The following is a 25,965-nucleotide window of genomic DNA, read 5'->3' as shown; positions in this document are numbered from 1 at the left end:
GTTCCCACCATCAAACCAAGAGCTCAGCTTTGTAAAGACGCCCCACCTGAAGCATACTGAGCAGTTACGGAAAACCAGCCTCCTCGCTACTGAAACCAGATAAGCTCTAAGTGTACTGCTAACACACATATCCCTTGCTGCAAAGGCAACTGAGACCACAAGGCTTACAGCTGAACTCCAGGATGCTGAGTTTCTTCCTTAAGTCTGCTAAGATGGCATAGTGCGGGATCTTTCAGTCTGAAGCCTTTCTTGAACCACTGGAGCAGCCTAAAGTGCCTGAATTCTAGCTCAGATTTTGGCTTAGGTCCCCCTGCTGTTATAGATTTGCTAATAAGTTAAGATTGATTGACTTTATTTGATTGATTATTTGATTTTATAAAATCAATCATGTAATAGAAATATAAGAGGATAAGAAAATATATTTTAATGAAACTTATAGTTATGGTAAAAAGCTGCTATAAAAAACCTTCTGTACAGCCCCGTACCAAGGCCGGAGGAATTGGTCAGAATCACCTAGTAGGAATGTTTAGAACTTAGATAACAGACTTAAGATTTGAGATGATTGTTTATATGTAACCTAGGAGGATGTACTAAAATGTCAAAATGAGAATTTATGTGAACTGGGAAGAGTCGAGTGAAGCAACCCATAGTTGCCGGCCAAGAAACAGTTACCTCAAGTGGCAGGTAATTCCGGCAGGGGGAGATCGAGACCACCGACTCACATACCACCTACCCAAATCGTACCCCAGACCCATTTCCGGACCTTTCTAACCTTTACTGCGCAGAATCGGATATGGGAGGAGAGTATGTTAATGATTTATGGGAAATCTTACGATTATGCATGAATATTTAATGAATATGTATGAATGAGTTCTATATAAGGTGTATGATTTTGAACCATGGTGTGCGTCGATCGTGAGGGGACTCGCTCACGCACCCGGCCGTCCATAAAGAAATGTCTGCTTATCTACATCACATTGGTGTCGGTAAGTTCTTCATTCCGAGATTTCGGTAACAGTTTTGGCGACCCAGATGGGACCTCGCTGAAGGAGACCGGAGGAGTCGGGGACCTGATCGGTTCCAGCCGGCACCGAGGATTTCTCGGGGACACCCATCGATCCCCGATCCCTAAGGCTCTTCGCGACGTTCCCTGGATTTTGGTAAGACACTTCTTCTTGTAATTGTAGTAAGTGGGTAGGAGTCCCACTATAATAAGTGTATGGTAAGGAGTGGGTTGGAGACCCACCAGTGGGTTTGAGTCTCACTGAGTAAGTCTGCCTGTCAGACGCGGTGAGAGCTGCGCAGGCTTGGACTATAAGGATCCTTGTGGAAGAGGAAGCCTAGGCGTCTGCCCGTAAGACATAAGCAAAAGCTATTGCAGGGTTGGACAAAAGTGGAAACAAGAGAACCTACATGCTCTAGTGTTCTCTAAGGTAGTGCCTCTAACAAGAAGTTAGGAGGGGTTTTTCTTCTGATACAGAATTGTTTATTGTGTCTGTGTATCGAGAAGAAAATTAAGAAGTGTATAATATTGTGTTTTATGTCTTTGTTTAAAGTAACAATTGTGGAAAAGTGTGAGTGTGGCTGTAAGGGTGAGACGTGCAATTAAGCACGAAAGCGAGTGTGGAGCGTGGATCCGCGGATCGGGGAGACAGAGTTGAATAATGGTGTATTGTACTGTGAGTGATTATACCATGGCATCTAAGTTAACTCGGTTGTTTAAAAGGAAAAGCATGCGTAATCTTGCTGTAAATGATAAAATCCCGAAAATTTCTCCATTGGGATGTTTATTGGCACATTGGGGAGATTTATATGAGGATTTGCCAAAAAGCCAGATGATTGAGTATTGTAATAATTGGTGGCCTCTGTATACATTGGAAAATCAGGAAAAGTGGCCCATAAATGGAACACTGAATTATAATACTATTCTGCAGTTAATGTTATACTGTAAAAGGGAAGGGAAATGGAGTGAAATGCCATATGTGGATTTGTTCTTTTACCTGAGACAGAGAAAAGACTGGCAGGATGAATGCAAGTTAACTGATGGAGATAATTTTGTGATGGCTGTAACTGCTGATAACAAGAAAGTAAAAAGGTGTTGCTCAACTTGTGAGATCGGGAAAGGTTGTTTAAAGAAAAAGATTGTCACTGGGAGTGATGATGGACCAGAATTAGATATATCCCCTCTTAGGAGAGAAAGGAATCAGGGTCGAGAATCTAGGGCACGAGAACAGGCGATTGAACCGGATAGCAGTGGAACAGGAGATGTGGAAGAGAGATTATCGGAGATTGTAATTCATACTCCTGTTTCACGGAGAACTCGGCAACAGACACAGACTATAGCTCCCCTGCGACAGGGAGTTGGTAGTGATGGACCGGTCTATGTGAAAGTACCTTTTACAGCTATGGATTTGATGACTTGGAAGCAGGCAGCAGGAAATTATAGAGAAGATCCTGAAAAAGTGGGCAAGGTGGCAGATACTATAACTAGAACACAGAATCCAGACTGGAATGATTTACAGGTGATCCTGGATAATGTGTTAGATGATACAGAGAAGCAAACGGTATTAAAAGCTGGTAAAGCTCAGGCAGAGTTGGATGTGATGAGTGGAATTACAGGTGGAACAATAGAACAGAATTTTCCATCTGGGGATCCGCAGTGGGATCCAAATAATGTAACACATAGAGAAAGACTGAGACGGTATCAGAAATGGGTTTTATATGGGATTAGACATGCCATGCCTAAATCTCTGAATTGGTCTAAATTATATGAAGTAAGACAAGATAAAAATGAATCTCCCTCAGCATTTTGGGAACGATTAAAGGAAGCTGCCAGAAAACATACTGATTTGAGGGTGGAAACAGAGGCAGCACAAATGCAACTGGCTTTGATTTTTATGGGGCAATCGGCACCAGATATAAGGAAAAAACTCCAGAAACTGGAGGGAGAGAATTCAAGGAGTTTGAATACAATGCTGGAAGTCGCATGGAGAGTATATAACAACAGAGAAAGAGAAGAAAGAAAATCAAGGAGAACAGATTTATTGGCAGTAATGACAGGAACGGTAGACAGAGGAAGGGGCAGAGGAAGAGGACGAGGATTTAATGGGAGGGGAGGTTGTATGCACTGTGGCCATCGGAAATTTAATACCCCCTTAGGAGTAAATCAGTGTGCTTTGTGTAGAGAGGAAGGACATTGGAAAAAGGATTGCCCTAGAAACAAGAGTGTTTCTCACGACCTTGCCAAGATAATGATTTTAGACGACTGAAGGGGACCGGAGGGGAACCCAGCTGAACCTCTGGTTAAAATTTAGCTGGGAGATAAAGAAGTTAAATTTTTAGTAGATACAGGAGCGACATTTTCAGTATTAAATACATGTAAAGGAAAAATAGGAACAAAACCAGCCAATATAATAGGAGCAACAGGGAAAGAAGAAAACCAGGCCATTCCTACAACACCTAGATTTGAAATTTGGAAATAAGATAATTACACATGAATTTTTGTATGTACCAGAATGTCCGATACCCTTGTTAGGAAGAGATTTGTTGTCTAAATTAAATGCACAAATTGTTTTTGATGAAGGAGAACTTTTCTTGAAAATACCCGAGTCAAAAACGGGAGAAACCTTGATGATACAAGAAAGAGTAAAGGAACAAGAAATTCCACCGGAGGTGGATTTGGCAGTGATCCCTACTGTATGGGAAACAGATATTCCTGGTAAATCGAAACTAGCAGAGCCTGTTAAAATAGATTTGAAGGAAGGCGCAGGAACAGTGAGAATTAAACAATATCCAATCAAACCGGAAGTGAGACAGGAATTGAAGAAATTGAGTGATAAATTTTTGGAGTATAACATTTTGGAAGAATGTGAATCTGAGTATAAGACTCCTATTTTACCAGTCAGAAAACCCTCGGGTGAATATAGGCTGGTACAAGATTTGAGAGCAGTAAATCAACTAGTTAAGGACATTTATCCTGTAGTAGCAAACCCTTATACACTGTTAACAGCATTAAGGGACACTTATCAACGGTTTACAGTGCTTGATTTAAAAGATGCTTTCTTTTGTATACCTTTGGAAAAAGAAAGCAGAAAACTGTTTGCTTTTGAATGGGAAAATCCTCAAACCGGGCGAAAGATGCAGTTGACATGGACTAGATTACCCCAAGGATTTAAAAACAGTCCAACTATCTTTGGAAATCAATTAGCAAAGGAACTTGAAATGTGGAAACAGGATAAATCAAGAGCTGGGCATTTACTTTTACAATATGTGGATGACATATTGATTGCTACAGAAGAAAGACTTACCTGTATACAGGTGACTATCGACCTCTTGAATTTCCTGGGACTAAATGGATACGAAGTGTCCAGGAAGAAAGCCCAGACAGCCCGCCAGACTGTGATATATCTGGGCTTTGAGATTTCAAAAGGACAACGACAATTAGGAAAAGATCGCAAAGAAGCTATCTGTGGTATACCTGAGCCGAGAAATATTCATGAACTCAGAGCATTTTTGGGAATGACTGGGTGGTGTCGCCTTTGGATCATGAACTATGGGCTAATAGCTAAACCGCTGTACGAGGCCCAAAAGAACCCTCCCTTTGCATGGGGCCCACAACAACAAAAGGCTTTTGTAGAGTTGAAGCGTGCCTTAATGTCTGCACCTGCCTTGGGACTGCCGGATCTAACCAAAGATTTCCAGTTGTTTGTTCATGAAAGGCAACACCTTGCACTGGGCGTGTTAACCCCGAGGATAGGAAGCTGGAAACGACCAGTCGGATATTTCTCTAAACAACTGGACACAGTGAGTAGAGGGTGGCCAAACTGCCTTTGAGCAGTGGCAGCAACAGTGATGCTCATACAAGAAGCTCGGAAATTGACTTTGGGAAGAACAATAACAGTCTATGTCCCACACATGGTGATAACTGTCCTAGAACAGAAGGGGGGACACTGGCTGTCCCCCAGCCAAATGATGAAGTACCAGGTAGTACTGACTGAACAGGATGATGTGATTCTAAAGACAACTAACCTGGTAAATCCTGCAGTATTTTTAAGTTCCATACAGGAAGAAGGACGACTGGAGCATGATTGCTTGGCTGCCATCGAGTATGTTTATTCCAGTCCTGAGGATCTGAAGGATGTACCACTGGAGCGACCAGACTGGGAACTGTATAGTGATGGAAGCAGCTTCATGGAACAAGGAGTCCGATACGCCGGATATGCGGTAACAACAGAGACTACAGTCATAGAAGCAGGAGCATTGGCGAGTACCACATCAGCCCAAAAGGCAGAACTCATCGCTTTAATTCGAGCCTTAGAGATAAGCAAAGACAAGAAAGTAAGGATCTGGACTGATTCAAAATATGCCTTTGGGGTAGCGCATGTCCATGGAGCTTTGTGGAAAGAGAGGGGGTTATTGTCCTCTCAAGGATCAAACATTAAGCATCAAACAGAAATTTTATGATTATTGCAAGCAGTTCAAAAGCCAGATCAAGTAGCAATCATGCACTGTAAGGCACACCAGATTGGGAATACAAAAGTAATAGCTGGGAATAATTTAGCTGATAGAACAGCAAAAAAGGTAGCAAAGAAACAAGCATTGCAAATGGCAATAATTCCTTCTAAAACAGTAACCCTTCCTAGGGAAAACCCGAGATATTCAGAGGAAGATGACAAATTGAGTCCGTTATTAAATGCTAAGAAAAACTTAGCGGGATGGTGGGTAACCCCTAATGGACAGGTAGTAATTCCACCTCTTGTGATGAGAGAGATAATTCAAACGAGACATCAGGAATGTCACTGGGGAGCAGAAGCCTTAGTAACATCTTTACGAAAACAAGTAATATCAGTTAAGATGTTGGGAATAGCTAAAATGGTAACTGCAAAGTGTGAAGTATGTTTGAAAAATAATCCAATGATTAAGAAAAAGGTTCAAATGGGTAGACTGAAATCTGGTGTAGAACCTGGAGATGATTGGCAAGTAGATTTTTCAGAGCTACCCAGACAAAATGGGTACCGGTACATCCTGGTAGGGGTTGATACTTTTACAGGATAGCCAGAAGCCCTTCCCTGTCGCACTACACAAGCAAAAGAAGTGGTGAAGTGGTTATTACAAGAAATAATTCCGAGATTTGGAGTTCCTATTGGAATTTCTTCTGACAGAGGTCCACACTTTGTTGCTGAAGTAGTCCAAAGTGTTAGCAAAGTATTGGGTATTAATTGTGACCTACATTTATCTTGGAGACCCCAATCTAGTGGGAAAGTGGAAAGGATGAATCAAACTTTGAAACGACAAATAAGTAAAATTTGTCAAGAAACCAGTCTAAAGTGGCCTCAGGCGCTTCCATTGGCATTATTACGTATCAGGGTACAGCCAAAGAGTGGAACCTCACTCAGTCCTTATGAATTATTATATGGAAAACCATATGAGTCTCCAGAACCAAATCCAAACGTACATGTAAAAGGAAAGCAGGATGTATATAACTATTTGCTTTCTCTAGGAAAAACTTTGGCTGCAATTCGGAGTGCAGTAATTTGGAATAGACCTTTATCCCTGGAAAATTCAGTGCATGATTTCCAACCAGGAGATTATGTCTATGTGAAGACCTGGACCTCTGAACCTTTACAGGAACGTTGGAAAGCACCTTTCCAAGTACTGTTAACCACTTTTACGGCTATCAAGATAGCAGAATCGGATGCTTGGATCCATTATACTCGAGTGAAGAAAGCACCTATTCCATGGAAGATTATCAACCGTGACCCAAAGACTTTAAATTTGACTTTGAAAAATGTCTAATTTTTCATATCAGGTTATGATCGTTCTTTGGATTCCATTTGGGTTGGTAGTGTTGGCAGGATCATGGGCTGACTTGGTGGACAGGAATGAAAGACAAATAGAGACAGAACAAGTGATTGAAATTCCCAAACAAACGGCTGAGGAAAATTTGATGGTAGGATTGATTAAAGGATTTGCCAATTTACAAAATGTTATGCAGATCACTGCTTGTTTACCAATACCGAGGGCAGTAGGTGAATCTATTCCATGGGGAATCTTAACCATGAATCTGACCAAATTAGAATATGAAAATGAGACAATGGATTGTAAACAAGAACCTAGGGAAACTTGGGAATTGCAAAAGGTTAAAGTTGGGGAAGAATCACCAGTATATTCAACCATTTGGGAATGTAAAGGATGATCTGTAGCTAAACCGGGATTATATGGAGATTTAGGGAACAAGGGATGGTGTTACTAGCCTAAAATGGCTACAACAAACACCAGTGTATGGATAACCGAGACAAAATGTGAGAAAAAGAATCGAACCCTACAGGAAAAGGAAATAGTTTGGGATTCGGTTTGGTCTATGACCTTATATTCCCATTTTCAGTATATGGCAAAAACTCCTTGGTGTTTTACCTGGGATGGAAAAGTGTTTTCAGTATTACCCTGGGTCAATGATAGATCAACTTCATTGGGAGAAAAGGAGAATAAAATAGTGCCATGGTGGAAATGTGAAAAAGTGTATGATTGTAGCAATGCAGACTTAATAATTCAAAGAATCCCTCCTTTGGCTGCCGCTTTAAAATATGGTTGTTTTTGTCGAGGTCTTAAGAATACTCTCAATCTATCTAGCGCCTATATACCCAGAAGAGGAATTATGTTTAGTTGTAGAAAATCTACTATTCAAAGTCCAGGACATTTAATTTGGGCATTGAGTGATGGAACCTGGACAACTCATCTACCATTAGATGGTAAAGTGAAACAAATAACGTTAGGCGTGCCAACATTGTGTCCGATTTGGAAGAAATCACCGTTTAGAGGATCTCTAGAAAATTTAGAACTGAAACGAACAAAGAGATCTGAGACAAATGATGATACTTGGAATGAACCATCTACAGGAGTGAAAATTGGCTGGGCAATTGAATCACTTTTAAATCCTATAGCATCATATAGAAACAGAGCATGGCTTTATAAGTTAACTGGTCAAGTGGAAAAATTAGCAAACGTTACCAAAAAGGGGTTTAAGGAATTGAATATACAATTACAGGCAACCTCTAGAATGACTTTACAAGATAGAATGGCACTAGATATGCTCCTACTTAAAGAACATGGAGTATGTGGATATCTCAAAGATAAACTGGACCACTGTTGCATCCCCATTTCAAATGTCACACAAGATGTGGAACATGATTTGGATTTATTAGATAAAATTGAAAAAGAAACAGAATCAATTCAAGAAGATATGTCAGAAGACTGGTTAGGGAAAATTTTTAACAAATTAGGAAGGAACTTGAGCTCTTGGATACAATCCCTAATCAAAACTTTGTTTCTGTTACTGATTGTCTTTTTGATGATCACGTTGGTATATGCATGTTTGAAGAAGCAGTTTACCAATAGAATTGCAATCAATCGTATGATCATGAGAGAAGTACCAACCAGTCCACCAAGGTATAGCCCACCACCAAAATATGTTGAAACAAATGATATGTAAATAATGTGAAAGTATTGAAATAATGATTTTCAACACTTTCAAAGGGGGGAAATGTTATAGATTTGCTAATAAGTTAAGATTGATTGACTTTATTTGATTGATTATTTGATTTTATAAAATCAATCATGTAATAGAAATATAAGAGGATGGGGAAATGTTATAGATTTGCTAATAAGTTAAGATTGATTGACTTTATTTGATTGATTATTTGATTTTATAAAATCAATCATGTAATAGAAATATAAGAGGATAAGAAAATATATTTTAATGAAACTTATAGTAAAAAGCGGCTATAGAAAATCCTCTGTACAGCCCCGTACCAAGGCCGGAGGAATTGGTCAGAATCACCTAGTAGGAATGTTTAGAACTTAGATAACAGACTTAAGATTTGAGATGATTGTTCATATGTAACCTAGGAGGATGTACTAAAATGTCAAAATGAGAATTTATGTGAACTGGGAAGAGTCGAGTGAAGCAACCCATAGTTGCCGGCCAAGAAACAGTTACCTCAAGTGGCAGGTAATTCGGGCAGGGGGAGATCGAGACCACCGACTCACATACCACCTACCCAAATCGTACCCCAGACCCATTTCCGGACCTTTCTAACCTTTACTGTGCAGAATCGGATATGGGAGGAGAGTATGTTAATGATTTATGGGAAATCTTACGATTATGCATGAATATTTAATGAATATGTATGAATGAGTTCTATACAAGGTGTATGATTTTGAACCATGGTGTGCGTCGATCGTGAGGGGACTCGCTCACGCACCCGGCCGTCCATAAAGAAATGTCTGCTTATCTACATCACATTGGTGTCGGTAAGTTCTTCATTCCGAGATTTCGGTAACACTGCCATCCCATTCTACTCTTGTACGGAAAGCGAGTAGCACAAGGAGCAGAAGATAGCCCCAGAAGTTGTACACAACCGTCACTGTGGCTTTTGTGCAAAACTATTCCTCTATCCTTTGAGCTCCTTTTGTGTGACACCCACCATTAACTAAAGCTTAGGGACTGAAAGTTGATTTCTTTTTTTATAAAAGTCTGCTGCTTAGTCATTCCAGAATGTCCAAACCAACTTCTTATTGCAAAGAGCAGCCCACGTGTGACTAGATCACAACTCAGAAAAAACCCTCCTGGAACAGCCTTTTCAGTGATCCCTGACTTTGGGCTTGCAACCGTGGCACGGGGATGTTTGATCACATCCAAAGCCAGAAAGGAAGAGCTAGGGAGCTTTTGCTGAATTCAGTGGTTTTTCAGTGGATCCAGCCGCAGCCCAGCTGACAGCAGAGATGAGTTACACTTCACAGCTCAGGCACGCATCAGAGGGCTGTGTACTTCTATTGCACAGACACCCGAAAAGAGGCAGTACTGGGTGCTCGCTGTTCAGAAGATTTTTCCATCTTGCATCACATGTGGCCTAATTTTCATTAAAAACTTGATGTTCTAAACCATCAAAGCTCTTAGGAAATGACAAAGATTTCCAAGGGACAAGTTTTGCCCATAATCATGGGTGAGGCATGCCCCACGGCCACTATCATCAAAAAAAATCAGTGGCCATTCTTTCCCTTCTGCAGCAGGCCCTCAGCCTCTCCTGGAAGGTCTGCGGAAGCTATCCTTTCTTCTGCCCCTACATTGATGCTGGAACTTTAGGAAACCCTGGGAGTTTTACGCTCTCTCCTTCCAGGTGAACCTCAGAGAGTGCTCTCCTGAAAGGAGGAGGAGCAGAGTAAAATACAGACCGTTCAGGACAGCCGAGAGAAAAAGAAAGAAAAAAGAGAGTATGTCCCGCTCCTCGCTAGCAGCTGGGGCTTCCAGGAGCACCCAGCCGCTGGCCAAGGCCTGGGTACCCCGGGCTGGGACCGTGTGATGCCCCCACCACAGCATGTCCCAGAGCACATGGACCAGGGCATGGAGGGGCCGCAGCCTCCTTGTCCTCAGTCCCAAAGCCACACCTGGTTCTGTGGAGTGAGAATTCAGATCTCAGTCGGGTTAACACCTTGGCACATCATGGAGGGATTACAACTCGGCATTCAAAGAAACAGGGGTGTGGGTGGCCCAACAGCACAGAACTGTTTCCCAAGTCCCTAACTTCTGCTGCTTTCTGGCACTCATTTTTTTGCCCACGGAACGTCCCCAGGTTTTGAGGTTGGTTTTGAACGTGATTCTCAACCAACCACATCAACACAGAGATCCAGTTTTACACGATGTAGGACACGGCAAGTGAAGGAGTGATCAGCACTTAGGATTTTGCTTCTCCCTGCAAAAGCGGCTTAGAAATGGGTTTTGGAAGAAATCAGATGTAACCCAGTACATTTCCATATCCAGAAAAAAACAACAAAAAAAGAATTTTAGGTGATTGAGCCCCCCCACCACGTGCTTCCTTCCAGCACTCAAGAGCCATGGCTTTATTTGCATGAATAACTAAGAAAGTTCATTTTGAGCTTAAACAAAACAAATTTCAAACCACTTCTTAACCGCTGGCTTTGCAAGTTGCACAGTGCTGATGAGTTCTGTAAATCACCTGATCCAGAAGCGTTCGGCTAAGCAATTTATGGAGGCAACTGCAAAAACACACATGGAGGCCAGCCACTTCCCCGTGGGGCTCGAGATCCAACTGCAATTTCACAGTGCTGCACTAGGGCAAAGCTACTAAATATTCCCTGCAAGGGGCACACGCTGTCTGCAAATCGTCCTCCAAAGGGATCTGTGACTGGCATGCAAATGCACGAGGAAGGCTGTCACACTGCTCAGAGTCGTCAAGAAGCAAAATTAATGACTCCCTAGTTAAAGATCACGGGTTTCTTCTTTAAACTCTTTTTGCACCCTGGGACAGTCTCCACCCTGACGATACAGCGGCTCAGCTCTGTTTTGTGAGGGATGGGGGGTAGGTGACCTCCTTGAGGTCCTCTCCCAAGGGGCCCATGGAAGAGTTCAGATCTCCTGAGGGACCACGAGGGTTTTTCCAGAGCAGGCTCCTCTTTCTAAACACCGATCGCTTGCCCAGCTCTGTTTCCTGTAACTCCCAGGTTGCATGTAAGTAATTTTCCTATTTCTCTGCCACAACAACAACAAAAGCTCTCCAGGCACAACCCCTGGAGATCCCTGCAGCAAAGTGATGGACAGCCCCACCACCACAGCAAAAATCCCAGGGCCAGGAGCACAGCGCTGAGCCAGGATTCCCTTGGGAGCAGCTTTTTAAATCAACCCTTTCCTTCCACAGCTCTAACAACTGCAGCTGGCGGCCAGGAAGGCGGTTTGTTAACACGAGCCCTGGTTAATTACTGTAGGTGGCATTTGCCAAGTAAACCCTGCGCAATTACCGTATCAATAAAAAGCTGTTTCATGGCCTTTGTATCTGTCAGCTTGGAGCAGTAAGGAATGGCTCGAAGCAGCTGGGTTAGTGATCTCAGCACCCTCCAGAACGGGAGCCTGGCTGCTGGGGACCACGGGCCTCGCACCTCCTTCCTCTTAGATGGGGAAAACCAGAGCGTTCCCTGGATGGAAATCTGACAGGGACCTCCCACTCCTGAAAAACACCTCAAGCAGCACCACACGGACGGAGAGGAAGGACAAGGTAACCTGAACCACGGAGCTTGCTGCAAGCATTCCCTGCCCCGTGCCAGCACAGCAAGGCCATCACCTCTGTAAGGGCAAAGGCGGCGTAACTCGGTGGGTCAGTGATAACCGCTCCCAGAAAAAGACCTGACAGCACTTCTGTCAGCCGGGAGGAGCATAAAGCTTGTCTAGCAGGCTGCTCGCACTCTGACTTCTGGGGAGGGTGCTCACCCTGCTGAGGACAGCGAGCCCTGTAACACGCGACCCAGATGAAGCAGAGACTTGAGCCACGAGGTGACGATTCCCACGCAGGGACAGCAGCACACGTGTGGCACGTTCACAGACACCCTGCGCTCAGCAGGGCTCAGCCACTACGGTCTGGCAGCGCCTGGAGAGCGGGAGGTGACCCAGGGGCAGGGAGCACGTTTCACTCAGCTCCTACCGCCTCAGGAGCCCGATGGTGCATCCACGTAATAAAGGCTCATCCTGGAGGTCTATAGGGGCTTAGTGCTCGTCCACCAAAGCTCTTCTGCTGTGTACCTCTCTGCCTTTACAAACACCTTGCAGCACAACGAATGCATGGTATGAAAGCTCGCTGCTTTGGCTGCTCTGGGATCAGCGGTCGGAGCCAGGCGCGCTAAGCCCTGGCTCTGCACAGACCAGCTGGGAGCCACAGGGACAGCAGGAAGGTGCTGGCACTGCCCTGCTGACCACCGGCTCTTCCTAGGAATTCCGTGGGAACCAACTGGGCTGGAAGAGTATTTGTGCCTCGCCTTTGCTGTGGGTAGCAGGAGGAGGAGAAAGGAGCTGTACTGAGATGTCGCAGCAGACTGTTGATACACTCTGGCTTCTCGGGGTTTGAAGATCACGTAAATTTCAACTGAAGAATTTGGCCAGACATCTCCCTCCTAAGACAGGAGACAACAAACCATTTACCTTCAAACGTTACATTTCTTGTTTTCAACCACAGCCCTGTAAGCCTTTATTTAGAGCATCAATGACGAGCAAGGAGCAAACAACACTTACAAAATGTGTAAGACTTTGGAAGCAGCTGTGAAAAAAATTAAGTCCCTTACCTTTACTAGCACCCGGTAAAGGCTTGCCTTTTTTTTTTTTTTTTTTTTTAATTAGGGCTATAATAAAGGAACTAAACTGGCTGGCTTCGGCATATCAAGGATCTCTTCAGAAGTGCCAGCTGACCTAAAGAAAAGATACGGTTTCCCTCCAAACCTTCCCTTATATCCCTGTGTCACTACAGCCATGTGAACACGTCTTCTCAGATCAGAAGAGATTTAGCAAGTCAAATGGATTTTTCCATTCTTAGTTACAAAGACAGAAAGAAAGAAAACCATGCCTGCCTTCATCATTGCAGAAGAGATCTGTAAACCAGCTCACAAACAAAGGCAAGGTCCCGTCAGGGCTGGCTACCCCGGCCAGGGCTCACTGTCCAAGCCTCCCTCTGCTTGCAGGCAACAACTGGCAGAAGAGGAATATCAGGGCTTTGCAATCTGCTCCAGCTGCCTGCAGGTCTCCACAGGGGGTATGAGACATTGCCCATGACACAAAGCCCTAGTTGTCCTGGCCTCCTCCCGTTCCTGCATCACCGCTGCTGTCGGAAGCGGAACCGGAGCTGGGTCAGTGCCCACGTGGCATTTCTCTGACACTAGAATGTGATCCTGGCTCAAAATAACCCAAACCGAACACCAAAATGGTGAACTTCCGCTGCACAAAAAAAATCCAGCTTCAGCAAGAACCTGGGAGAACCCTGCAAGCGTAAATCTTCAAACAGCGAGGGAGTGGCGATGGGTCCCTGCAGGTGTTATTCCCAGCGGCCGAGGCCCCAGCGGGATGATTTGCCCAACACCACCGAGACCACGGTGATCGCTGCAGTGTTGCTGGCATCTCTCTGTACGCTGTATAACTCACCAGATGTCCTGCCATGCTCCAGGAAGCCAGTCAGTGGTGCAGTAAGATCCTGGTAAGGGACATATCTCCCTACATCCAGGGTGCTGCTGGATCCCAAGGCACAGTCAGATGAGACTGCTCTAAGGCATCAGAGGAGACAAGCCTACAGACGAGCAACACAACCCATCCGTTCATATGCACCCGCACAGCTCTCTGCAACAATCCTAACGCAGCATTATTGATGGAGCCTTGCACTCATATCCTCACTCCCAAGAAAACCTGCAGCAGCAGTTAACAGACTCAAACCTCTTGAGCTTCTGACATGAAATCACCATTCTCCAGGATTCAACGTATTCGGACAGAAACTTCAGGCAGTACGGCCACAATCAGCTTCCCTGTATTGTCAGTGAAGCTGCACGCCAGACTGTTTGACTCAAAGGGAGAGGGCAAGAAGAAATCATCAGTTACACATTATTCTACTATTCTGTGGCTAAAAAAAAATTGTGAAGGACATGACTGTTTTGGGAAACCTTTGTCATTTCTCCCTTCATTACTGCTGTATGTCAGACCATAAAACTGGAAAATATTGTGACCTATTTCTCCTGGGAAATGAAAATAGGCTGTTGGAAAGGTTCCTCACATTCCTGCTACCCCACGGGGAAGAAAGAATTGCTGGTTAAAAGGATACACTTCACTACTCACCCTTGCGGGCTACTGCTACATAGGCGTACCAGCCCTAGGACACGGCAGGAGCCAGCGGTCTGCCGCGGCTAGCATATTCTCCGTAAGATGGCAGTGGAGTCAGATCATGGAAAACTACCGTGGATGCTTGCCAGGACAGAAATGCAACTATGCAGTGCTGTGAACACGATACTGCAACACTTCTGGCTTAATGTCAGCCTCAGGCAGGCTGCAGCTGGCAGGTGGCATAAAATACAGACGGTGGATGTATGATGATCCAGCACAAAAACTCCTGCTGTTGTGCCCTGGCTTTGCTACAGCATATGCCGACGTGATACCCGAGGGGACGGCACACCATGACTCACCGCTACAGAAGTGACCTCAATAAGGAGACCAACCATAAATAGATGCAGATCCTATTTCCCCTCCCTCAGCCCCTAAATAATGCGAATCTCCTCAACCTCCACCAGCCTGAAAAGGAAAAAGCTGGTCTTGGAAAGTGGGGCACCACCAACTGTCGGCCTGCTTTGTTTGGTGGAGGGAGAAGGTGATCCATGGAAAGGAAATCACTGCTCAAAGCACACCAAAACCCCCAAAGGCAGAGCTGGCAACACAAGTACTGAAGTGACTCCCCAAAGTGCATCCTGTTAGTTCAGGGCACTCAGGGAAAAGGCAGCGCCAAAGCCAGTATCTGCCCCTTCCCATCAATAACCGAACCCACAGCGAGCGGAGGGATGGACCATAGCTCCCACTGGAGATGGCGCCTTCTGCCAAAAACCAAAGTGCTCTGCAGTCCCCTCTCATTTGGATGGGGACCAGCTGGGCACCTCAGCTGAGGTGGACGTTTGCAGGAACAAATATAGCTGTTATCTCCTGGCCCAACCTCTGCACCAACAGCAGTAGCACTTGCGTAACCTGCACATCTTGAAGACCACCTCCATCGGCTCAGAGCTGACACGTGGCACTGAGGAGTCGCTACCAGGCAATGACAAGACAGTGATGACTTGTCAAGGTAAGAGCAATGATTACAAATCCTTTTCCTCCCTTTCCTCTGGTTTCCATTTCCAAGGAGTCAGCTCCCACGTGTCTGTACTGTGACTTACAGCTAAGCTGTGGTGGGGAAGGTGCAGCAAAAAGCAAGGACTTTGTCCTTTGAGAGCCACCTGGGCTTCTACCACAGATGCTCCTGCTGACATACCATGTGTCTTTGCAAAAATAAATCAACTTTGAGATGCACTCAGGAAGTCAGAGTTACAGAACAGCTTGTTTCCCACAGGCTTGGACGGCTGCTCAAAACGTTCATGGTCACAGGCTGACTGCAAAACCGCTCCTCCTCTTTTCTCTTATTATTTTCATCAGCAAGTTAACCTTATACAGGCTGAAACAGCCTGCTGCAGCTTCCACTGAGAGCAACCCCTGGCAGCTAACAGCCCGCTTACACAGCAAAGCTGCTGCACAAACCCTGCAAAGCCACCCTGCCCAGAGAGCCTTTCCAAGGCTATCGTCCCTCCAGCGGCCTCCTAACCTCTGGAAACCTCCAGCCACTTGTTCCAAGGGTTTGATTCTTTCTATAGGGTGCTCCCAGGCACCACAGGTGATAGGTGAGAAGAGCAGCCGCCGCTTTTGGCCAGAAGGTCCGAGGCAGCAAGGTCCCAGCTCTGGTGGGGCCCCTCCAGCAGATTTACACGGCGCTGCAAGAAGGGTCTCTGTCCACGCTACAAGTTACGGGACTCTCACCGGGGAGAAGGTTGTGGAAGTCAGCAGCAGTGGATTTTTAGATTTTACATTTGATAGGAAAAAAGACTAACATTTGATGTGAAGACACCCGTACGCCAGGGGGGAAGACAGACATCAGCAAAACTATGAATGTGAAACCCATTGGTCCATAAATCATGGAATTAATGGAAATCTAAAGACTGATAATGCTGAACCAGCCAGGAGGGGAACGACTCCTGTAGTATCCCACTTACACCCAGTCCTAAGCCAACTGTAACATCAACACAGCCATTCAGGAAAGGTTTCCACTCGAGACTTGAGGCCAGGCTACACTCTGGGTCTGTACAGCGCTACACGGAGCACCAGGACTCAGCGGGCAGCCAGGCTGCTGGACCTCACCCTAATGCACTTCAGGAGCCCAAGAGCAGGTTAAGCTCGTTATGGAGACCTAGCCCAGTTGTAATGAAGCAGGAGCCCTGCGACATGCTCCAAAACCAGCTGGCACAGCTCAGGCGATCGGCTCCCGCTCTCTGCAATACCCCCGCTGCTCTGACACAGGCTCTTGGTCCCATCATGCTGCTCTCAGCTGCAGTGGTGTGAAACTGCAGCTGTGCTCACATGGGGGGCTCTCAGCCTCATTCGGGCTATAGGAGTAACCAAGAAGAGAACAAGATCCCCTTCCTTAAAAAAAAAAAAATAATAGTTTCACCTACTATAAAAGAAAGAAGAGGCTCGGATTATTCTAGCGTTTGCAACAGGATGAGAAGGGATTTTGCATTGCTCAGGCAGCAGGCATTCTTCATCTCAGACCACGCAAATACTCAGAGTCAGGGCTCTGTTTCGTTGAAGGACATGAGGTTTTGATTGCGCAAACACAAAAGCAAAAAGTTTTCTCCAAGTCTGCAATGAAACTCAAAAAGTTCGTTTAAAGCTGCCAGCCTTGCGTGCAGGCTCACAGACGATGCTGGGAGGGAGAGTCACGCATGGTATAAATCCAGATTATATGAAGGGATTGGTCTTTCCGTGATTAAACGGGCTGAACTTGGCCTCCTTTCCATAGAGGACCTTTTCATTCTTCAACAGGTGAACTAATGCCCATGGTTAATCCCCACACGCTACGTGTAAGGCCTGCCCTTATATATAATAATCAGTACCCCTGAACACTGTAAGGACACTTACGAAGTGCCCTTAATTTACAGCCCTTGCAGCAGAGCTCAGCTTTAGGCAGGCTCTCGCCGCCTGCCAGGACCTCACTGTTTAGAAACGCTTTTTGCAACAACCTCTCCCAGCCTCACTAGAAACCTCATGTCTTCCCTCTCGGCACATCAAGACGCTGACGCGGGTATCTGCCGAGTGACCTCATTCAGGGAGGAGGAGGAGGAGGAAGAGAGGTTCTCAGCTATCACTTACCACCGGCTCAATGGCAAAAATATCACTGGAGAAAAGCATAGAGTCTTCTCGCACCTTTGCCCTCTGGTTCTGGAAGGCACGGGAGAGAAGGGAAAGGCGTTCTTGGAGCACGGGGTCCATTGCACGCTGCTTGAGAAAAGAATCCCTCTCATTCTCCTCCTGCTTCTGCAGCCTGAGACAGCACCTGCAGCCATGGGGAGACACAAACCAAGCAGATCATTTAATAAACAAGATATTTGCAGAGACTGTCGCGTAAGCGCAGGAGCAGCCACGCACTGGGGGAGGAACAGCAGGAGCAGCTCAGCAAGGGGCTGACCCCAAGCCACGGGGTCCCAAGCAGATCAGGTTATCACTTGTTCGCTGGCATGGCAGGTAGTTTTACGCCACACTCACGAGCTAAGAGGAGGTTTTTGAAAGCTAGCAGCCCTCAGGAGAGCCTCCTGGCTCAAAGCTACTGCCACGACTAATGGACAACCCACCAACACCCTCAGATGGCTTTTCCTCCCGTAGAGGTGCTCGGGGAGATGGATGAAGATGAAGGAGCACACACTGCAGTGCTTCGCTGGCAAGGGGAGAGCAGCTGGGATTCAGCTGCAGGTTACCAGCATCACTCTTTTTTACCTTCCCTTTTGGACTGGCAGGGATAAGCAAACTAGATCTGCTCCACTGCCTACACTGCCATCCAGCAGAGGATCCCAGAGCATTTGAAAAGCCAACTCACGGACTTTCAGGCATTGCATCACTTCAGTGAAATTAATGGGTTTATATGCATGAAGACAGAGGCCCCAAGAGGTGAAGGGACTTTGCCTAGCATCACCCAATAACGAAGGCAGGACCAGCATCTCTGAATGCAAACCCTTACATCCAGCCTTGAACCACTTCAACATTTTTCTCTTTTTGGCCTTCTCCACAGAGCTTTGACACAGGTCACCTCTCCCTCACTCGGTAGTTGTAGCAGCAATCATTCCAGTGTATAAAGCTCGCAACCGAGAGGTGAGAAGGGAGCACTGCTGCAGAGCACTTGCTTCCCAGCTGGCACGTGGATGTGCCCCCTTCACGCTCCAGTCCCCTGGCCACCAAGGACCAGCAGGTGACTACTCGAGGGGGATGAGGGGAAGGCTCCATACACAGCACATCAGGGCAACGTGGTATAAACAGGACCGCAATCACCACCCAGCTAAATTCCAATGCATTTAGAAAGGAAACACAGCCATGGACATTACTAGCAGCACGCAGACAGAGCCTCGGGCAAATGCTGTCACCAGTGCCAAAAATACTTTCTTTGGCTTGCTCCCTGTGGAGTGTCATGAGAAATGTTTTTCCACGGCTGACCTACAGCGCTGTGCATGAGGGGGGCTTCCAGGCACCGAGATGAGCAACCCTCAACTAAGCCTTCATCAACAGACAATAATTCCATTGTTGAATCCCAGAAAGTCCTGCAGGAGGGAGACAGAGCAAACCCCTGGGTAGACCTTGTGATGATCCAGGTCTTTTGGGGTGACAGCCAAGCGCAGGGTGCTGAACTGCCTCCTCCCATTGGAAAGGTCCTCTCTGCTCTGACATCTCAAAAGCTTCTGCTACAGCAGCACAGAGGCCTCGGAGCTATGACCACCCCTAAGACTGCAAGTAAGGAAGAACAAAGCACTCTGCTCAGAGTACAGAACACGAGCTGGCATAAGATCAAGTGCCATTGGAAAAAAATGGGTTGAAGTTAACTGTGGGGAAACCTGGTTGCTTCTGAGGGGAGAGAGGATCACTCAGGGTCCCATCTGAGATAGGCAGGTGGGAAGAGATGCTAAAAGAATGGCGCAGGGACGTACTAAGAGAAGGTCATGAGACTTTTTCTGTTAACACACTGATCTTGCACAGAAGTCACACACTGCGCAATTAAAAACAGAGAAGAGTGGAAAACTAGTTTTGGCCTTCAAGGCATTTCTGACCTAATTACACTGAACTTTATTTGCTCAGAAGCCCTCAAAAAGTTCTCCAGCTGAAGGCAGTTTCCTGACCAGCTCTGGGTTCAGACTAACTCCTATACACCTACAGCCATTCAACTCTGAGAAGGCACACAAGGACTCCCTAAATCACCCCAGCTTCTAAGTGTCTTTTCCAGTGCATCCCCTTGGGCTAGAAGTGTTTCCCTGCTGCCCCAAACGGAATTTCAAAGCTTCAGAGACACCCTGTGGAGAGCCTGCCCCACCTCTCAGCACCACGAAGACACAGGTGCTGACGCCCAAAGGCACTTCCAAGTCCTGTGCTGCCCTGCCTTCCCCGCAGAACCCTCCACCTCCGACATCTCCGAGCCCCGGAGAAGGGGCAGGGATACCTCGCTGTGCTGGAAGCCGGGACAGCGCAAGGCAATTCAGCATCCTACAGCCGGATGGCCTCAACGTTCGGGGCCAGCAAAGCACCCTGCCCTGTGCACTACTGGACAAGAAGGCTGAAGAAGGTTGCCATCTTATCAAAGCTGGAGGGGAAGAAACTGCAGTGAATATCACAGCAGGTACGCTGCCTGCAGCTGTTAGGTGCTACCGCTCAACGCAGTCCCAGGTAAGGAGTGCCGACACCTTCCTCAGCCTCACAGACCCTCTGCGAGCCCAGGGACCTGGCCTCACGGACTTAGGGCTCCCACAGATGGGAATTTGCTCTCCAAGGAAATGCAACCTTTCCTCCCCAAAACATGAGCTGGAACATGGATGGAACCGGAATGGGAAGCACTGAGCTCCATTACCCTGAAGCCCAGGGGGGGACACCCTGGTGTCGTGGATGGTTTACTTGTCCTACGCCATTCAAAAAAGCACCAACATCCCTCTGAGGCCGTACGTTAGTTTTACCCTTGGGCAGCCTGTCTTACTGAAATGAATCTTCCCAACGAACCTCAGGTTCTCCTGATCCTCCCCTTCTTGACTAACAAAAGCCTTCCACTGGAGTGGGCTATGACTCTACTCCGATTGTGGATGACCACGGATCTGTGGTTTGACAGCGTGATGTAGGTCTTCCCAGCTGTCAAGGAGTTCCTGTCTAGCCTGATGTTGACATCTTCAGCGGCTCCATGAAGGCTTGTGTGAATATCTTCACCTGGAACAAAGCAAAAGCGAGACTTTGCTCATCGCCCTTGCTGATGGGAGTACAAGGAACAGAGGAAGCCACAGGGAACAGAAGTGTCACAGCCTTTAGCTGTATTAGCAGTTCCACAGATCAATACCTTTATCACAGCCTGATAGCTGCATGTGTACAGCACGAGGATGTCCTGGACACCACCTTAAGCACCTTATTTCTGGGTGGGCTTGTGAAGATTTATCCCCAAGGTGACCCTGTCTACAGGGGGACTTTTTCAGATGTGCCCAGGTGGCCTTTGGGTTGCCATCCCACTCGGGTCCCAGGGAATTCTGCATCTGAGTCGTTCAGGTGACTCTCAGGAGTCCCACCTCGGTCACGGCTCGCCCAGAGTCTCCTGCAAGCACGCCACCGGGGTTGTGTCTCTCCTGATCCCTTGTTGCCAACAAGCCAAGGTGCCTGGGGCATGCAGGCAGAAGAGGGAGGCAAGCAAAGTGACAGCCCACGGCAGGATGGGACGCAGATGAGAACTTCACTGTGTTGGAGCAGCAGCACCCTCACTTGCTGTGTGTCTGTGCAGACAGGTCGGAATGAGACTGGTGGGGCACGGCCCACGCCAACCTGCCCATCACAGCCCTGCAAGCCCATTTCTTCTGCCTGGAGCCTGTCGGTGCCTGTGCCTGAGCGTGCAAGTCTGCACCGAGTATGCCCAAACTGTCCCACAACCCGAGCGAGCACACCTTTGCTTTCCACCTCAGACCGAAGAGGAGAGAGCCCCTGGCTGCACACAGCAGCCGATTAATGCCTGGAGTCTTGCTGGAGCACCCGCCAGCACTTCACCCTCCAGAAGAGACCCCCACCAAAGCGTCCCTCACTGCCAGAGCTTCCAAACCTTCATTCTTCCCAACCAAGCAACTCCTGGGAGTCAACCATCTCAAACTTGAGCACCGAGCCTACTCTGCCTGTTGCAGGTGAGGGTTTCCAGGTGAGAAGCAAACCACAAACACGAGACATTCTCCGTCGAAATGGCACTTCTGTGGAGCGTGTTTAAAGCCTCAGAGCCAGCCCCAGCTGAGAAGGGCAGCGACCCGGCCATCCCTGGAGAGCATCCCCCTGCCGAGGCAGAGCCTTCTCCTCGCTGCACGGGTTACAGCAAGGCAGCCAGGGGATGGACCTGCCTTTCCAAGGCAGCCACGCAACAGCATGGGGGAGAGCTGGCGGTGTCCTACACGGACTCCTTAAACCCTAAGGCAGACACAATGCGGCGACTCACAGCCGTGCCAGGAGAAAGAGAGCCCCTCTCTTGGAGGGAGGTTGGGAATGAATCACCCTTTAAACAGATCTCTGCAGCCATTCCCTCACCTCCACACATGGAGAGTTCGGCCTTCGTGCCTGTATAACCTCAACTTCTCTGCTCTTAAGGGAGCCCAGGAGGAGTGGGAGGGATTCGTGGCCAGAGATGAGTTATGTTGCGAGAGAAACAGCGACGTCTCCAATGACTGGACAGCCTGCTTTCTGGAACGGACAACTTAGCGTAGAAAAATAACTGAGGTTCAGAAGCGTTACAGAGGCAGGTGTGCTTTATAAGCACTGCCTCCCCCCTCCGCTGAATCCTCGGCGTACGTTGGCAAGCAGAGGAAGCAGGACCCAAGAAATGGGAGACATGCACAGTGCTTTGAGCATGCACAACTCCGGTTCATGGAAACATGACATGAAAAATGCTCTACGAGACAACAAACTACTGCAAAATGAACTCCACGAAAACTATCATGATCTCCCTGTCTAAACCCATGGCCAGGTGGGTCTTGAAATAATGGGTATAGTTCTGATCTTAAAAACCAGACTGAAGCCTTTGAAATTTAATCGTTCTTTCTGCCCTTCTCCGAAGTACAGAGCAGCTTCTATACGAAGACTGAACAGGATTCCTCAACCTAGAAACCACACAGGAGATAGGTAGGTTTGTAGAAGTATGAATGGCCTGGGAAAAAGTGAACGAGGAAAAAGTTGTCACAATTTGTTGTAAAACAGGAACCTGAGGGCCTGAAATGGTATTAGTCAAAATGAGAGAAAAGTAGTACTAGTACTTTTCCAAGGAATATTCCTTCCTTTGGAACGTACTGCCATAGGTGCCTACAGGCGCTCATCGCTATAAATCCACAAAGCAACTGGACAAAGGCTTGGAAGGTAAAACCATCAGAAGCGATTAAACAAAGACGTGAATAAAGCCTCCAGCACAGAAAAATGCTGCCTCCAAGGCCCACGAGGGAGAAAGCATATGCACTGCCTGCTTCTACACGCTTTGCTAAGCATCCCCTACTGCTGCTCTCCTGGAGAGCACTTACACTCCCGGCTGCAGGCACCGAGGACGCTTCTGAAGGCTGGAGGGCTTTGCCGGAGCACCTTCTACCACAGAGAGAAGGATCTGGCATCGTGCTGACTGTGTAAACCCACAAACCTCCCGGTACAGACGAGAGCGTGCAGACGCCAGCGAGTCAGGAGGGAGCAGCAGGTCTTTCTGCCAGGCAGATAAACTGACACAGAGCAGAGCTGTCAGGGTTGGCCCAGGGCAGCTGCAGGCTTCACGGCCTGGGTGCCAAATTAGATGTGACATTTATTTAAGACTCTTGATGGTTTAATATATAAGTCTGGAGGAAAAGAAAAAAACAACAACAAAACAATCTCTGTACTGTACCAGCAATGTAGCCCTAGGTATTTCACCTGATGGGGTAATGTCCGTGGGTCTGTGCTTTGGGACGCTTTGCTGCCATGAAAGCACATTTACTGAATCCAGACGTACCTGCCCTATTGTTACTTACACAACACGATGATCTTATTACAGGCTGTCAGCTCTCTCATTCTTACACGCTTTTGACGTATTTCCCAGAGACAGCAGGACACAGCTCACTCTGCAACCTGAACAAAGCAACACCTGAACTTGAAATTAAAAGAGAGGCTTCTTACACAGCAGTAGAGCAGGTGCTTTGGGCTGTGCACTCCTGAGCGATGCTCTCTGAGACAGCGGGAACACCACCGTGTTTTATTCCAGCATCCATCTGCATGGCTATGGCCACCGGTATCTTAGCACATCATGGTAACTTTTAACTATCTGAAAGTAAGAAACCCAGCACTGGGTCGTCCTCTGGGGGGCCTGTTGTGCAGGAGGAGAGGGAACTTACAGAAGAGCTAAAATATCTTTCCGAATATTAAGCAAACCCTTGAACAAGATTTCAAAACAAATTTCAGGTTTTATGAAGAATGCGTTCCCAGCATTCAACAGCCAGTACCTTCCTCCATCGATTACTGCTCTAAATATTAGGAAGCTGGTAGCCAGATGGATTAGACTGAAGAGAAACAAAACAGCACTCTGCTGCCTTTCGTCCTCACCGTAATATTCTCCCTCTATCCCTGTAACTCCCTCCTCGCTGAATTTGGATTTTAAACCTTTCTAGGAGTGCATGACAGTCAGGTTCAGAATATTTGGGTAACAGGGAAAGCAAGTTTAAGTTAATTTGCCCAGTTTGTCAGAAAACTATGCCTGGCTCTCACCTCTTCTAAAAGAGACAGGTCCTGCTGCTTTTTCACTGAAAATACAAGCAAGCAACGAAAGCCGAGCTCTTCACTCAGAAGTGTCATTGTACCTCCACATCGACCCTTTGAGCAGTTCTTTTGCTCCTGCTACTATCACGATACCCAACTGCCTCACCATCACCAGCATATTCTGGTTTTTCAAACAGCATGCAAAGGTCTGCTGGTACCACTTCACCACCGGAGAAGGGAGTCACTTCACCAGGCTAACGATCTCTGGAAAGCGAGAGGAGTCCCCTGCGGCTGGATCCAGCCCTCCCCACCATATGCTTTTGGCTGCACCTCCCACAGAGCTACCTCGGTCAGAGCCAGGAGCGCTGCTCTGAGCTGTTTTGCTGTCAGGAAGCTAATGGCATCACCTACAAAGTGTGCTGGGTCTCTGACAAAGGCCACCTGTCAGTCCCCACGCTCGTATTTCCAGCACTAGAGCAAAACACAGGGCAGCGACAGTCATTTTTAAGTGCTTCTCGGAGGCAGTGCTCATGAGCTACCTTCAGACATCATTAAAACCATCGTGCTAGTTACTCCAGCCCTAGGAGCAGCTTGTTTATAAACCTCACCATTAAATAACTGCTGCCAGCACAGGGGTTTCTACAGGACCATTGCCCAGGCTACAACAAAGCTCAGGGCACCCTAATCATCACTGCTGCCACAGCTGATGCTGTCAACAGCTAAAGCCCCCAGCAAAGCCCCCTCTGAGCCCATGCAGCCCATCGCAAGGAAAGGATCTGCTACCCCAGAGCACTGCAAGCCACCGTGAGACAACAGATGGGCAGGAAAAGGCAGATGGAGAGCAATGACCAGCCACAGCGTCTACGGGACAGGTCGCAGGCTCTTCAGACGGCTCTCCTGCACTTAGGAGTCACCTTGCTTTCCACCAGGCTCCTTGCTGTGCATCCTCCTGTAATGGAGCACCCAAAGGATTCCCCATTACCTCCTCCACACTGTGCTTAGGAAGGGCTGTTGGCTTTCTTACGGGATGAAATACTCCAGCGCAGGAATATCTGGGAGCCAGCACAGAGCCTTTGTGCTGCCCAGTGTGAAGGAGCCTCGCAGAATGGACTGAAAGGACAATGAAACTGTTGGATAACACAAGACAGCGCTGCCGCATATCCAGGATGCCGTGGGCTATATATAATCATTATTGGTACTACAGCCATGATACGCTGGGGTTGCTGATCACTGAAACACTGCTTTTGGCCCACGGGGAAAGACAGGGCAGGAACCTTCCTTCTGATTGCCTGGCAAAGACATGCTTAATACGCCACTTCATATATCAATCACCCTTCAAGCTACTCTTCTGCTTCTCAGCAAACGCTGATTGATCCACCAGGAAAGGAGACTAATGAATGGTCAGTTCTGCCCCGAAACGCATCCAGGGTTCATGGCACCTAAGAACATACTAGTGATTTCCATTGATGATAGAAGAGACAAGCTGCACTCCAGGATGCCCTGCAAAGAGATGAAAACTACATTCTCCAGAAATCCTTCACAGGCTAAGAACGGGATAGGCGGCGTCACATGGAAGTCTGCTTCTGGGGATGAACAAAACAGCCAAAACTGAG

The 25,965-nt window shown here is 47.1% G+C and overlaps 1 pseudogene; it reads right to left on the bottom strand.

The window, feature by feature from the left end:
* Window positions 1-25,965, bottom strand: part of LOC129737384 (hydrocephalus-inducing protein homolog) — a 68,146-nt pseudogene that overhangs the window by 15,045 nt on the left and 27,136 nt on the right.

Source organism: Falco cherrug, chromosome 14 (genome assembly GCF_023634085.1).
Source record: "Falco cherrug isolate bFalChe1 chromosome 14, bFalChe1.pri, whole genome shotgun sequence".
Lineage (NCBI taxonomy): Eukaryota > Metazoa > Chordata > Aves > Falconiformes > Falconidae > Falco > Falco cherrug.
This window is presented reverse-complemented; position numbering and strand designations above follow the sequence as displayed.